Source organism: Ziziphus jujuba, chromosome 2 (assembly GCF_031755915.1).
Source record: "Ziziphus jujuba cultivar Dongzao chromosome 2, ASM3175591v1".
Classification (NCBI taxonomy): Eukaryota; Viridiplantae; Streptophyta; class Magnoliopsida; order Rosales; family Rhamnaceae; genus Ziziphus; species Ziziphus jujuba.
Genome location: NC_083380.1, coordinates 19,641,509 through 19,651,219, shown reverse-complemented (window position 1 = coordinate 19,651,219; position 9,711 = coordinate 19,641,509). Strand labels below are relative to the sequence as shown.

Here is a 9,711-nt window from a genome sequence, read left to right as displayed (position 1 = left end):
GCTGCGCTGCTTCTTTTCCTTATATCCATTCTTTAGCATCACCATGTCGGGTGCGATCATACCAGCACTAATGCACCGGATCCCATCAGAACTCCGAAGTTAAGCGTGCTTGGGCGAGAGTAGTACTAGGATGGGTGACCTCCTAGGAAGTCCTCGTGTTGCACCCCTTTTTTTTTTTTTTTTTCCTCTCTTTCCCCGCGCCTTTCACCCTCGGAGTTTCCCTTTTCTCCCGGCCCGACCGAGGGAACTCGCTCGGTGGGCCGGTGCGTCGATGCCGCTGCCCGGATCGCGCCGAACGCATGCGGACCTGCTGCGCTGCTTCTTTTCCTTATATCCATTCTTTAGCATCACCATGTCGGGTGCGATCATACCAGCACTAATGCACCGGATCCCATCAGAACTCCGAAGTTAAGCGTGCTTGGGCGAGAGTAGTACTAGGATGGGTGACCTCCTAGGAAGTCCTCGTGTTGCACCCCTTTTTTTTTTTTTTTTTCCTCTCTTTCCCCGCGCCTTTCACCCTCGGAGTTTCCCTTTTCTCCCGGCCCGACCGAGGGAACTCGCTCGGTGGGCCGGTGCGTCGATGCCGCTGCCCGGATCGCGCCGAACGCCTGCGGACCTGCTGCGCTGCTTCTTTTCCTTATATCCATTCTTTAGCATCACCATGTCGGGTGCGATCATACCAGCACTAATGCACCGGATCCGATCAGAACTCCGAAGTTAAGCGTGCTTGGGCGAGAGTAGTACTAGGATGGGTGACCTCCTGGGAAGTCCTCGTGTTGCACCCCTTTTTTTTTTTTTTTTTCCTCTCTTTCCCCGCGCCTTTCACCCTCGGAGTTTCCCTTTTCTCCCGGCCCGACCGAGGGAACTCGCTCGGTGGGCCGGTGCGTCGATGCCGCTGCCCGGATCGCGCCGAACGCCTGCGGACCTGCTGCGCTGCTTCTTTTCCTTATATCCATTCTTTAGCATCACCATGTCGGGTGAGATCATACCGACACTAATGCACCGGATCCCATCAGAACTCCGAAGTTAAGCGTGCTTGGGCGAGTGTAGTACTAGGATGGGTGACCTCCTGGGAAGTCCTCGTGTTGCACCCATTTTTTTTTTTTTTCCTCTCTTTGCCCGCGCCTTTCACCCTCGGAGTTTCCCTTTTCTCCGGGCCCGACCGAGGGAACTCGCTCGGTGTCCCAGTGCATCGATGCCGCTGCCCGGATCGCGCCGAACGCATGCGGACCTGCTGCGCTGCTTCTTTTCCTTATATCCATTCTTTAGCATCGCCATGTCGGGTGCGATCATACCAGCACTAATGCACCGGATCCCATCAGAACTCCGAAGTTAAGCGTGCTTGGGCGAGAGTAGTACTAGGATGGGTGACCTCCTGGGAAGTCCTCGTGTTGCACCCTTTTTTTTTTTTTTTCCTCTCTTTCCCCGCGCCTTTCACCCTCGGAGTTTCACTTTTCTCCCGGCCCGACCGAGGGAACTCGCTCGGTGGGCCGGTGCGTCGATGCCGCTGCCCGGATCGCGCCGAACGCCTGCGGACCTGCTGCGCTGCTTCTTTTCCTTATATCCATTCTTTAGCATCACCATGTCGGGTGCGATCATACCAGCACTAATGCACCGGATCCCATCAGAACTCCGAAGTTAAGCGTGCTTGGGCGAGAATAGTACTAGGATGGGTGACCTCCTGGGAAGTCCTCGTGTTGCACCCCTTTTTTTTTTTTTTTTCCTCTCTTTCCCCGCGCCTTTCACCCTCGGAGTTTCCCTTTTATCCCGGCCCGACCGAGGGAACTCGCTCGGTGGGACGGTGCGTCGATGCCGCTGCCCGGATCGCGCCGAACGCATGCGGACCTGCTGCGCTGCTTCTTTTCCTTATATCCATTCTTTAGCATCACCATGTCGGGTGCGATCATACCAGCACTAATGCACCGGATCCCATCAGAACTCCGAAGTTAAGCGTGCTTGGGCGAGAGTAGTACTAGGATGGGTGACCTCCTGGGAAGTCCTCGTGTTGCACCCCTTTTTTTTTTTTTTTTTCCTCTCTTTCCCCGCGCCTTTCACCCTCGGAGTTTCCCTTTTCTCCCGGCCCGACCGAGGGAACTCGCTCGGTGGGCCGGTGCGTCGATGCCGCTGCCCGGATCGCGCCGAACGCCTGCGGACCTGCTGCGCTGCTTCTTTTCCTTATATCCATTCTTTAGCATCACCATGTCGGGTGAGATCATACCGACACTAATGCACCGGATCCCATCAGAACTCCGAAGTTAAGCGTGCTTGGGCGAGAGTAGTACTAGGATGGGTGACCTCCTGGGAAGTCCTCGTGTTGCACCCATTTTTTTTTTTTTCCTCTCTTTCCCCGCGCCTTTCACCCTCGGAGTTTCCCTTTTATCCCGGCCCGACCGAGGGAACTCGCTCGGTGGGACGGTGCGTCGATGCCGCTGCCCGGATCGCGCCGAACGCATGCGGACCTGCTGCGCTGCTTCTTTTCCTTATATCCATTCTTTAGCATCACCATGTCGGGTGCGATCATACCAGCACTAATGCACCGGATCCCATCAGAACTCCGAAGTTAAGCGTGCTTGGGCGAGAGTAGTACTAGGATGGGTGACCTCCTGGGAAGTCCTCGTGTTGCACCCTTTTTTTTTTTTTTTTCCTCTATTTCCCCGCGCCTTTCACCCTCGGAGTTTCACTTTTCTCCCGGCCCGACCGAGGGAACTCGCTCGGTGGGCCGGTGCGTCGATGCCGCTGCCCGGATCGCGCCGAACGCCTGCGGACCTGCTGCGCTGCTTCTTTTCCTTATATCCATTCTTTAGCATCACCATGTCGGGTGCGATCATACCAGCACTAATGCACCGGATCCCATCAGAACTCCGAAGTTAAGCGTGCTTGGGCGAGAGTAGTACTAGGATGGGTGACCTCCTGGGAAGTCCTCGTGTTGCACCCATTTTTTTTTTTTTCCTCTCTTTCCCCGCGCCTTTCACCCTCGGAGTTTCCCTTTTATCCCGGCCCGACCGAGGGAACTCGCTCGGTGGGACGGTGCGTCGATGCCGCTGCCCGGATCGCGCCGAACGCATGCGGACCTGCTGCGCTGCTTCTTTTCCTTATATCCATTCTTTAGCATCACCATGTCGGGTGCGATCATACCAGCACTAATGCACCGGATCCCATCAGAACTCCGAAGTTAAGCGTGCTTGGGCGAGAGTAGTACTAGGATGGGTGACCTCCTGGGAAGTCCTCGTGTTGCACCCTTTTTTTTTTTTTTTCCTCTCTTTCCCCGCGCCTTCCACCCTCGGAGTTTCCCTTTTCTCCCGGCCCGACCGAGGGAACTCGCTCGGTGGGCCGGTGCGTCGATGCCGCTGCCCGGATCGCGCCGAACGCCTGCGGACCTGCTGCGCTGCTTCTTTTCCTTATATCCATTCTTTAGCATCACCATGTCGGGTGAGATCATACCAGCACTAATGCACCGGATCCCATCAGAACTCCGAAGTTAAGCGTGCTTGGGCGAGAGTAGTACTAGGATGGGTGACCTCCTGGGAAGTCCTCGTGTTGCACCCCTTTTTTTTTTTTTTTTTCCTCTCTTTCCCCGCGCCTTTCACCCTCGGAGTTTCCCTTTTCTCCCGGCCCGACCGAGGGAACTCGCTCGGTGGGCCGGTGCGTCGATGCCGCTGCCCGGATCGCGCCGAACGCATGCGGACCTGCTGCGCTGCTTCTTTTCCTTATATCCATTCTTTAGCATCACCATGTCGGGTGCGATCATACCAGCACTAATGCACCGGATCCCATCAGAACTCCGAAGTTAAGCGTGCTTGGGCGAGAGTAGTACTAGGATGGGTGACCTCCTGGGAAGTCCTCGTGTTGCACCCATTTTTTTTTTTTCCTCTCTTTCCCCGCGCCTTTCACCCTCGGAGTTTCCCTTTTATCCCGGCCCGACCGAGGGAACTCGCTCGGTGGGACGGTGCGTCGATGCCGCTGCCCGGATCGCGCCGAACGCATGCGGACCTGCTGCGCTGCTTCTTTTCCTTATATCCATTCTTTAGCATCACCATGTCGGGTGCGATCATACCAGCACTAATGCACCGGATCCCATCAGAACTCCGAAGTTAAGCGTGCTTGGGCGAGAGTAGTACTAGGATGGGTGACCTCCTGGGAAGTCCTCGTGTTGCACCCTTTTTTTTTTTTTTTTCCTCTCTTTCCCCGCGCCTTTCACCCTCGGAGTTTCCCTTTTCTCCCGGCCCGACCGAGGGAACTCGCTCGGTGGGCCGGTGCGTCGATGCCGCTGCCCGGATCGCGCCGAACGCCTGCGGACCTGCTGCGCTGCTTCTTTTCCTTATATCCATTCTTTAGCATCACCATGTCGGGTGCGATCATACCAGCACTAATGCACCGGATCCCATCAGAACTCCGAAGTTAAGCGTGCTTGGGCGAGAATAGTACTAGGATGGGTGACCTCCTGGGAAGTCCTCGTGTTGCACCCCTTTTTTTTTTTTTTTTTCCTCTCTTTCCCCGCGCCTTTCACCCTCGGAGTTTCCCTTTTATCCCGGCCCGACCGAGGGAACTCGCTCGGTGGGACGGTGCGTCGATGCCGCTGCCCGGATCGCGCCGAACGCATGTGGACCTGCTGCGCTGCTTCTTTTCCTTATATCCATTCTTTAGCATCACCATGTCGGGTGCGATCATACCAGCACTAATGCACCGGATCCCATCAGAACTCCGAAGTTAAGCGTGCTTGGGCGAGAGTAGTACTAGGATGGGTGACCTCCTGGGAAGTCCTCGTGTTGTACCCCTTTTTTTTTTTTTTTCCTCTCTTTCCCCGCGCCTTTCACCCTCGGAGTTTCCCTTTTCTCCCGGCCCGACCGAGGGAACTCGCTCGGTGGGCCGGTGCGTCGATGCCGCTGCCCGGATCGCGCCGAACGCCTGCGGACCTGCTGCGCTGCTTCTTTTCCTTATATCCATTCTTTAGCATCACCATGTCGGGTGCGATCATACCAGCACTAATGCACCGGATCCCATCAGAACTCCGAAGTTAAGCGTGCTTGGGCGAGAGTAGTACTAGGATGGGTGACCTCCTGGGAAGTCCTCGTGTTGCACCCCTTTTTTTTTTTTTTTTCCTCTCTTTCCCCGCGCCTTTCACCCTCGGAGTTTCCCTTTTCTCCCGGCCCGACCGAGGGAACTCGCTCGGTGGGCCGGTGCGTCGATGCCGCTGCCCGGATCGCGCCGAACGCCTGCGGACCTGCTGCGCTGCTTCTTTTCCTTATATCCATTCTTTAGCATCACCATGTCGGGTGCGATCATACCAGCACTAATGCACCGGATCCCATCAAAACTCCGAAGTTAAGCGTGCTTGGGCGAGAGTAGTACTAGGATGGGTGACCTCCTGGGAAGTCCTCGTGTTGCACCCCTTTTTTTTTTTTTTTCCTCTCTTTCCCCGCGCCTTTCACCCTCGGAGTTTCCCTTTTCTCCCGGCCCGACCGAGGGAACTCGCTCGGTGGGCCGGTGCGTCGATGCCGCTGCCCGGATCGCGCCGAACGCCTGCGGACCTGCTGCGCTGCTTCTTTTCCTTATATCCATTCTTTAGCATCACCATGTCGGGTGCGATCATACCAGCACTAATGCACCGGATCCCATCAGAACTCCGAAGTTAAGCGTGCTTGGGCGAGAGTAGTACTAGGATGGGTGACCTCCTGGGAAGTCCTCGTGTTGCACCCCTTTTTTTTTTTTTTTTCCTCTCTTTCCCCGCGCCTTTCACCCTCGGAGTTTCCCTTTTATCCCGGCCCGACCGAGGGAACTCGCTCGGTGGGACGGTGCGTCGATGCCGCTGCCCGGATCGCGCCGAACGCATGCGGACCTGCTGCGCTGCTTCTTTTCCTTATATCCATTCTTTAGCATCACCATGTCGGGTGCGATCATACCAGCACTAATGCACCGGATCCCATCAGAACTCCGAAGTTAAGCGTGCTTGGGCGAGAGTAGTACTAGGATGGGTGACCTCCTGGGAAGTCCTCGTGTTGCACCCATTTTTTTTTTTCCTCTCTTTCCCCGCGCCTTTCACCCTCGGAGTTTCCCTTTTATCCCGGCCCGACCGAGGGAACTCGCTCGGTGGGCCGGTGCGTCGATGCCGCTGCCCGGATCGCGCCGAACGCCTGCGGACCTGCTGCGCTGCTTCTTTTCCTTATATCCATTCTTTAGCATCACCATGTCGGGTGCGATCATACCAGCACTAATGCACCGGATCCCATCAGAACTCCGAAGTTAAGCGTGCTTGGGCGAGAATAGTACTAGGATGGGTGACCTCCTGGGAAGTCCTCGTGTTGCACCCCTTTTTTTTTTTTTTTTCCTCTCTTTCCCCGCGCCTTTCACCCTCGGAGTTTCCCTTTTATCCCGGCCCGACCGAGGAAACTCGCTCGGTGGGACGGTGCGTCGATGCCGCTGCCCGGATCGCGCCGAACGCATGCGGACCTGCTGCGCTGCTTCTTTTCCTTATATCCATTCTTTAGCATCACCATGTCGGGTGCGATCATACCAGCACTAATGCACCGGATCCCATCAGAACTCCGAAGTTAAGCGTGCTTGGGCGAGAGTAGTACTAGGATGGGTGACCTCCTGGGAAGTCCTCGTGTTGCACCCCTTTTTTTTTTTTTTTTCCTCTCTTTCCCCGCGCCTTTCACCCTCGGAGTTTCCCTTTTCTCCCGGCCCGACCGAGGGAACTCGCTCGGTGGGCCGGTGCGTCGATGCCGCTGCCCGGATCGCGCCGAACGCATGCGGACCTGCTGCGCTGCTTCTTTTCCTTATATCCATTCTTTAGCATCACCATGTCGGGTGCGATCATACCAGCACTAATGCACCGGATCCCATCAGAACTCCGAAGTTAAGCGTGCTTGGGCGAGAGTAGTACTAGGATGGGTGACCTCCTGGGAAGTCCTCGTGTTGCACCCCTTTTTTTTTTTTTTTTTCCTCTCTTTCCCCGCGCCTTTCACCCTCGGAGTTTCCCTTTTCTCCCGGCCCGACCGAGGGAACTCGCTCGGTGGGCCGGTGCGTCGATGCCGCTGCCCGGATCGCGCCGAACGCATGCGGACCTGCTGCGCTGCTTCTTTTCCTTATATCCATTCTTTAGCATCACCATGTCGGGTGCGATCATACCAGCACTAATGCACCGGATCCCATCAGAACTCCGAAGTTAAGCGTGCTTGGGCGAGAGTAGTACTAGGATGGGTGACCTCCTGGGAAGTCCTCGTGTTGCACCCATTTTTTTTTTTTCCTCTCTTTCCCCGCGCCTTTCACCCTCGGAGTTTCCCTTTTATCCCGGCCCGACCGAGGGAACTCGCTCGGTGGGACGGTGCGTCGATGCCGCTGCCCGGATCGCGCCGAACGCATGCGGACCTGCTGCGCTGCTTCTTTTCCTTATATCCATTCTTTAGCATCACCATGTCGGGTGCGATCATACCAGCACTAATGCACCGGATCCCATCAGAACTCCGAAGTTAAGCGTGCTTGGGCGAGAGTAGTACTAGGATGGGTGACCTCCTGGGAAGTCCTCGTGTTGCACCCTTTTTTTTTTTTTTTTCCTCTCTTTCCCCGCGCCTTTCACCCTCGGAGTTTCCCTTTTCTCCCGGCCCGACCGAGGGAACTCGCTCGGTGGGCCGGTGCGTCGATGCCGCTGCCCGGATCGCGCCGAACGCATGCGGACCTGCTGCGCTGCTTCTTTTCCTTATATCCATTCTTTAGCATCACCATGTCGGGTGCGATCATACCAGCACTAATGCACCGGATCCCATCAGAACTCCGAAGTTAAGCGTGCTTGGGCGAGAGTAGTACTAGGATGGGTGACCTCCTGGGAAGTCCTCGTGTTGCACCCATTTTTTTTTTTTTCCTCTCTTTCCCCGCGCCTTTCACCCTCGGAGTTTCCCTTTTATCCCGGCCCGACCGAGGGAACTCGCTCGGTGGGACGGTGCGTCGATGCCGCTGCCCGGATCGCGCCGAACGCATGCGGACCTGCTGCGCTGCTTCTTTTCCTTATATCCATTCTTTAGCATCACCATGTCGGGTGCGATCATACCAGCACTAATGCACCGGATCCCATCAGAACTCCGAAGTTAAGCGTGCTTGGGCGAGAGTAGTACTAGGATGGGTGACCTCCTGGGAAGTCCTCGTGTTGCAGCCTTTTTTTTTTTTTTTTCCTCTCTTTCCCCGCGCCGAACGCCTGCGGACCTGCTGCGCTGCTTCTTTTCCTTATATCCATTCTTTAGCATCACCATGTCGGGTGAGATCATACCAGCACTAATGCACCGGATCCCATCAGAACTCCGAAGTTAAGCGTGCTTGGGCGAGAGTAGTACTAGGATGGGTGACCTCCTGGGAAGTCCTCGTGTTGCACCCCTTTTTTTTTTTTTTTTCCTCTCTTTCCCCGCGCCTTTCACCCTCGGAGTTTCCCTTTTCTCCCGGCCCGACCGAGGGAACTCGCTCGGTGGGCCGGTGCGTCGATGCCGCTGCCCGGATCGCGCCGAACGCATGCGGACCTGCTGCGCTGCTTCTTTTCCTTATATCCATTCTTTAGCATCACCATGTCGGGTGCGATCATACCAGCACTAATGCACCGGATCCCATCAGAACTCCGAAGTTAAGCGTGCTTGGGCGAGAGTAGTACTAGGATGGGTGACCTCCTGGGAAGTCCTCGTGTTGCACCCATTTTTTTTTTTTTCCTCTCTTTCCCCGCGCCTTTCACCCTCGGAGTTTCCCTTTTATCCCGGCCCGACCGAGGGAACTCGCTCGGTGGGACGGTGCGTCGATGCCGCTGCCCGGATCGCGCCGAACGCATGCGGACCTGCTGCGCTGCTTCTTTTCCTTATATCCATTCTTTAGCATCACCATGTCGGGTGCGATCATACCAGCACTAATGCACCGGATCCCATCAGAACTCCGAAGTTAAGCGTGCTTGGGCGAGAGTAGTACGAGGATGGGTGACCTCCTGGGAAGTCCTCGTGTTGCACCCTTTTTTTTTTTTTTTTCCTCTCTTTCCCCGCGCCTTTCACCCTCGGAGTTTCCCTTTTCTCCCGGCCCGACCGAGGGAACTCGCTCGGTGGGCCGGTGCGTCGATGCCGCTGCCCGGATCGCGCCGAACGCCTGCGGACCTGCTGCGCTGCTTCTTTTCCTTATATCCATTCTTTAGCATCACCATGTCGGGTGCGATCATACCAGCACTAATGCACCGGATCCCATCAGAACTCCGAAGTTAAGCGTGCTTGGGCGAGAATAGTACTAGGATGGGTGACCTCCTGGGAAGTCCTCGTGTTGCACCCCTTTTTTTTTTTTTTTTTCCTCTCTTTCCCCGCGCCTTTCACCCTCGGAGTTTCCCTTTTATCCCGGCCCGACCGAGGGAACTCGCTCGGTGGGACGGTGCGTCGATGCCGCTGCCCGGATCGCGCCGAACGCATGCGGACCTGCTGCGCTGCTTCTTTTCCTTATATCCATTCTTTAGCATCACCATGTCGGGTGCGATCATACCAGCACTAATGCACCGGATCCCATCAGAACTCCGAAGTTAAGCGTGCTTGGGCGAGAGTAGTACTAGGATGGGTGACCTCCTGGGAAGTCCTCGTGTTGTACCCCTTTTTTTTTTTTTTTTCCTCTCTTTCCCCGCGCCTTTCACCCTCGGAGTTTCCCTTTTCTCCCGGCCCGACCGAGGGAACTCGCTCGGTGGGCCGGTGCGTCGATGCCGCTGCCCGG

General features: G+C 56.1%; 32 non-coding genes across 32 annotated transcripts; all 32 read left to right on the top strand.

Moving 5' to 3' along the window:
* Positions 1-48: 48 nt before the first annotated feature.
* On the top strand, positions 49-167 carry LOC132801465 (5S ribosomal RNA). The gene has a single exon (XR_009636581.1). It is a non-coding gene; the product is annotated as a 5S ribosomal RNA (ribosomal RNA).
* Positions 168-357: 190 nt separating this feature from the next.
* Positions 358-476, top strand: LOC132801464 (5S ribosomal RNA). The gene has a single exon (XR_009636580.1). It is a non-coding gene; the product is annotated as a 5S ribosomal RNA (ribosomal RNA).
* A 190-nt stretch (positions 477-666) lies between these two features.
* LOC132801809 (5S ribosomal RNA) lies at positions 667-785 on the top strand. Its single transcript, XR_009636930.1, has one exon. It is a non-coding gene; the product is annotated as a 5S ribosomal RNA (ribosomal RNA).
* A 190-nt stretch (positions 786-975) lies between these two features.
* LOC132802408 (5S ribosomal RNA) lies at positions 976-1,094 on the top strand. The gene has a single exon (XR_009637532.1). It is a non-coding gene; the product is annotated as a 5S ribosomal RNA (ribosomal RNA).
* Positions 1,095-1,281: 187 nt separating this feature from the next.
* LOC132801238 (5S ribosomal RNA) lies at positions 1,282-1,400 on the top strand. Its single transcript, XR_009636354.1, has one exon. It is a non-coding gene; the product is annotated as a 5S ribosomal RNA (ribosomal RNA).
* Positions 1,401-1,587: 187 nt separating this feature from the next.
* LOC132801333 (5S ribosomal RNA) lies at positions 1,588-1,706 on the top strand. Its single transcript, XR_009636449.1, has one exon. It is a non-coding gene; the product is annotated as a 5S ribosomal RNA (ribosomal RNA).
* A 189-nt stretch (positions 1,707-1,895) lies between these two features.
* Positions 1,896-2,014, top strand: LOC132800960 (5S ribosomal RNA). The gene has a single exon (XR_009636076.1). It is a non-coding gene; the product is annotated as a 5S ribosomal RNA (ribosomal RNA).
* Positions 2,015-2,204: 190 nt separating this feature from the next.
* LOC132802286 (5S ribosomal RNA) lies at positions 2,205-2,323 on the top strand. Its single transcript, XR_009637410.1, has one exon. It is a non-coding gene; the product is annotated as a 5S ribosomal RNA (ribosomal RNA).
* Positions 2,324-2,509: 186 nt separating this feature from the next.
* Positions 2,510-2,628, top strand: LOC132801237 (5S ribosomal RNA). The gene has a single exon (XR_009636353.1). It is a non-coding gene; the product is annotated as a 5S ribosomal RNA (ribosomal RNA).
* Positions 2,629-2,816: 188 nt separating this feature from the next.
* On the top strand, positions 2,817-2,935 carry LOC132801316 (5S ribosomal RNA). Its single transcript, XR_009636432.1, has one exon. It is a non-coding gene; the product is annotated as a 5S ribosomal RNA (ribosomal RNA).
* A 186-nt stretch (positions 2,936-3,121) lies between these two features.
* On the top strand, positions 3,122-3,240 carry LOC132801236 (5S ribosomal RNA). The gene has a single exon (XR_009636352.1). It is a non-coding gene; the product is annotated as a 5S ribosomal RNA (ribosomal RNA).
* A 187-nt stretch (positions 3,241-3,427) lies between these two features.
* On the top strand, positions 3,428-3,546 carry LOC132801840 (5S ribosomal RNA). Its single transcript, XR_009636961.1, has one exon. It is a non-coding gene; the product is annotated as a 5S ribosomal RNA (ribosomal RNA).
* Positions 3,547-3,736: 190 nt separating this feature from the next.
* On the top strand, positions 3,737-3,855 carry LOC132801315 (5S ribosomal RNA). Its single transcript, XR_009636431.1, has one exon. It is a non-coding gene; the product is annotated as a 5S ribosomal RNA (ribosomal RNA).
* A 185-nt stretch (positions 3,856-4,040) lies between these two features.
* Positions 4,041-4,159, top strand: LOC132801235 (5S ribosomal RNA). The gene has a single exon (XR_009636351.1). It is a non-coding gene; the product is annotated as a 5S ribosomal RNA (ribosomal RNA).
* Positions 4,160-4,347: 188 nt separating this feature from the next.
* On the top strand, positions 4,348-4,466 carry LOC132801332 (5S ribosomal RNA). Its single transcript, XR_009636448.1, has one exon. It is a non-coding gene; the product is annotated as a 5S ribosomal RNA (ribosomal RNA).
* A 190-nt stretch (positions 4,467-4,656) lies between these two features.
* On the top strand, positions 4,657-4,775 carry LOC132801572 (5S ribosomal RNA). Its single transcript, XR_009636689.1, has one exon. It is a non-coding gene; the product is annotated as a 5S ribosomal RNA (ribosomal RNA).
* A 188-nt stretch (positions 4,776-4,963) lies between these two features.
* On the top strand, positions 4,964-5,082 carry LOC132800959 (5S ribosomal RNA). Its single transcript, XR_009636075.1, has one exon. It is a non-coding gene; the product is annotated as a 5S ribosomal RNA (ribosomal RNA).
* Positions 5,083-5,271: 189 nt separating this feature from the next.
* Positions 5,272-5,390, top strand: LOC132801826 (5S ribosomal RNA). Its single transcript, XR_009636947.1, has one exon. It is a non-coding gene; the product is annotated as a 5S ribosomal RNA (ribosomal RNA).
* A 188-nt stretch (positions 5,391-5,578) lies between these two features.
* On the top strand, positions 5,579-5,697 carry LOC132800958 (5S ribosomal RNA). Its single transcript, XR_009636074.1, has one exon. It is a non-coding gene; the product is annotated as a 5S ribosomal RNA (ribosomal RNA).
* Positions 5,698-5,886: 189 nt separating this feature from the next.
* LOC132801314 (5S ribosomal RNA) lies at positions 5,887-6,005 on the top strand. Its single transcript, XR_009636430.1, has one exon. It is a non-coding gene; the product is annotated as a 5S ribosomal RNA (ribosomal RNA).
* Positions 6,006-6,189: 184 nt separating this feature from the next.
* Positions 6,190-6,308, top strand: LOC132801331 (5S ribosomal RNA). The gene has a single exon (XR_009636447.1). It is a non-coding gene; the product is annotated as a 5S ribosomal RNA (ribosomal RNA).
* A 189-nt stretch (positions 6,309-6,497) lies between these two features.
* Positions 6,498-6,616, top strand: LOC132800957 (5S ribosomal RNA). Its single transcript, XR_009636073.1, has one exon. It is a non-coding gene; the product is annotated as a 5S ribosomal RNA (ribosomal RNA).
* A 189-nt stretch (positions 6,617-6,805) lies between these two features.
* Positions 6,806-6,924, top strand: LOC132800956 (5S ribosomal RNA). Its single transcript, XR_009636072.1, has one exon. It is a non-coding gene; the product is annotated as a 5S ribosomal RNA (ribosomal RNA).
* Positions 6,925-7,114: 190 nt separating this feature from the next.
* LOC132801313 (5S ribosomal RNA) lies at positions 7,115-7,233 on the top strand. The gene has a single exon (XR_009636429.1). It is a non-coding gene; the product is annotated as a 5S ribosomal RNA (ribosomal RNA).
* Positions 7,234-7,418: 185 nt separating this feature from the next.
* On the top strand, positions 7,419-7,537 carry LOC132801234 (5S ribosomal RNA). The gene has a single exon (XR_009636350.1). It is a non-coding gene; the product is annotated as a 5S ribosomal RNA (ribosomal RNA).
* Positions 7,538-7,725: 188 nt separating this feature from the next.
* Positions 7,726-7,844, top strand: LOC132801312 (5S ribosomal RNA). The gene has a single exon (XR_009636428.1). It is a non-coding gene; the product is annotated as a 5S ribosomal RNA (ribosomal RNA).
* A 186-nt stretch (positions 7,845-8,030) lies between these two features.
* On the top strand, positions 8,031-8,149 carry LOC132801691 (5S ribosomal RNA). Its single transcript, XR_009636811.1, has one exon. It is a non-coding gene; the product is annotated as a 5S ribosomal RNA (ribosomal RNA).
* Positions 8,150-8,246: 97 nt separating this feature from the next.
* Positions 8,247-8,365, top strand: LOC132801839 (5S ribosomal RNA). The gene has a single exon (XR_009636960.1). It is a non-coding gene; the product is annotated as a 5S ribosomal RNA (ribosomal RNA).
* A 189-nt stretch (positions 8,366-8,554) lies between these two features.
* On the top strand, positions 8,555-8,673 carry LOC132801311 (5S ribosomal RNA). The gene has a single exon (XR_009636427.1). It is a non-coding gene; the product is annotated as a 5S ribosomal RNA (ribosomal RNA).
* Positions 8,674-8,859: 186 nt separating this feature from the next.
* On the top strand, positions 8,860-8,978 carry LOC132801743 (5S ribosomal RNA). Its single transcript, XR_009636863.1, has one exon. It is a non-coding gene; the product is annotated as a 5S ribosomal RNA (ribosomal RNA).
* Positions 8,979-9,166: 188 nt separating this feature from the next.
* LOC132801330 (5S ribosomal RNA) lies at positions 9,167-9,285 on the top strand. Its single transcript, XR_009636446.1, has one exon. It is a non-coding gene; the product is annotated as a 5S ribosomal RNA (ribosomal RNA).
* Positions 9,286-9,475: 190 nt separating this feature from the next.
* On the top strand, positions 9,476-9,594 carry LOC132801571 (5S ribosomal RNA). The gene has a single exon (XR_009636688.1). It is a non-coding gene; the product is annotated as a 5S ribosomal RNA (ribosomal RNA).
* Positions 9,595-9,711: the final 117 nt, after the last annotated feature.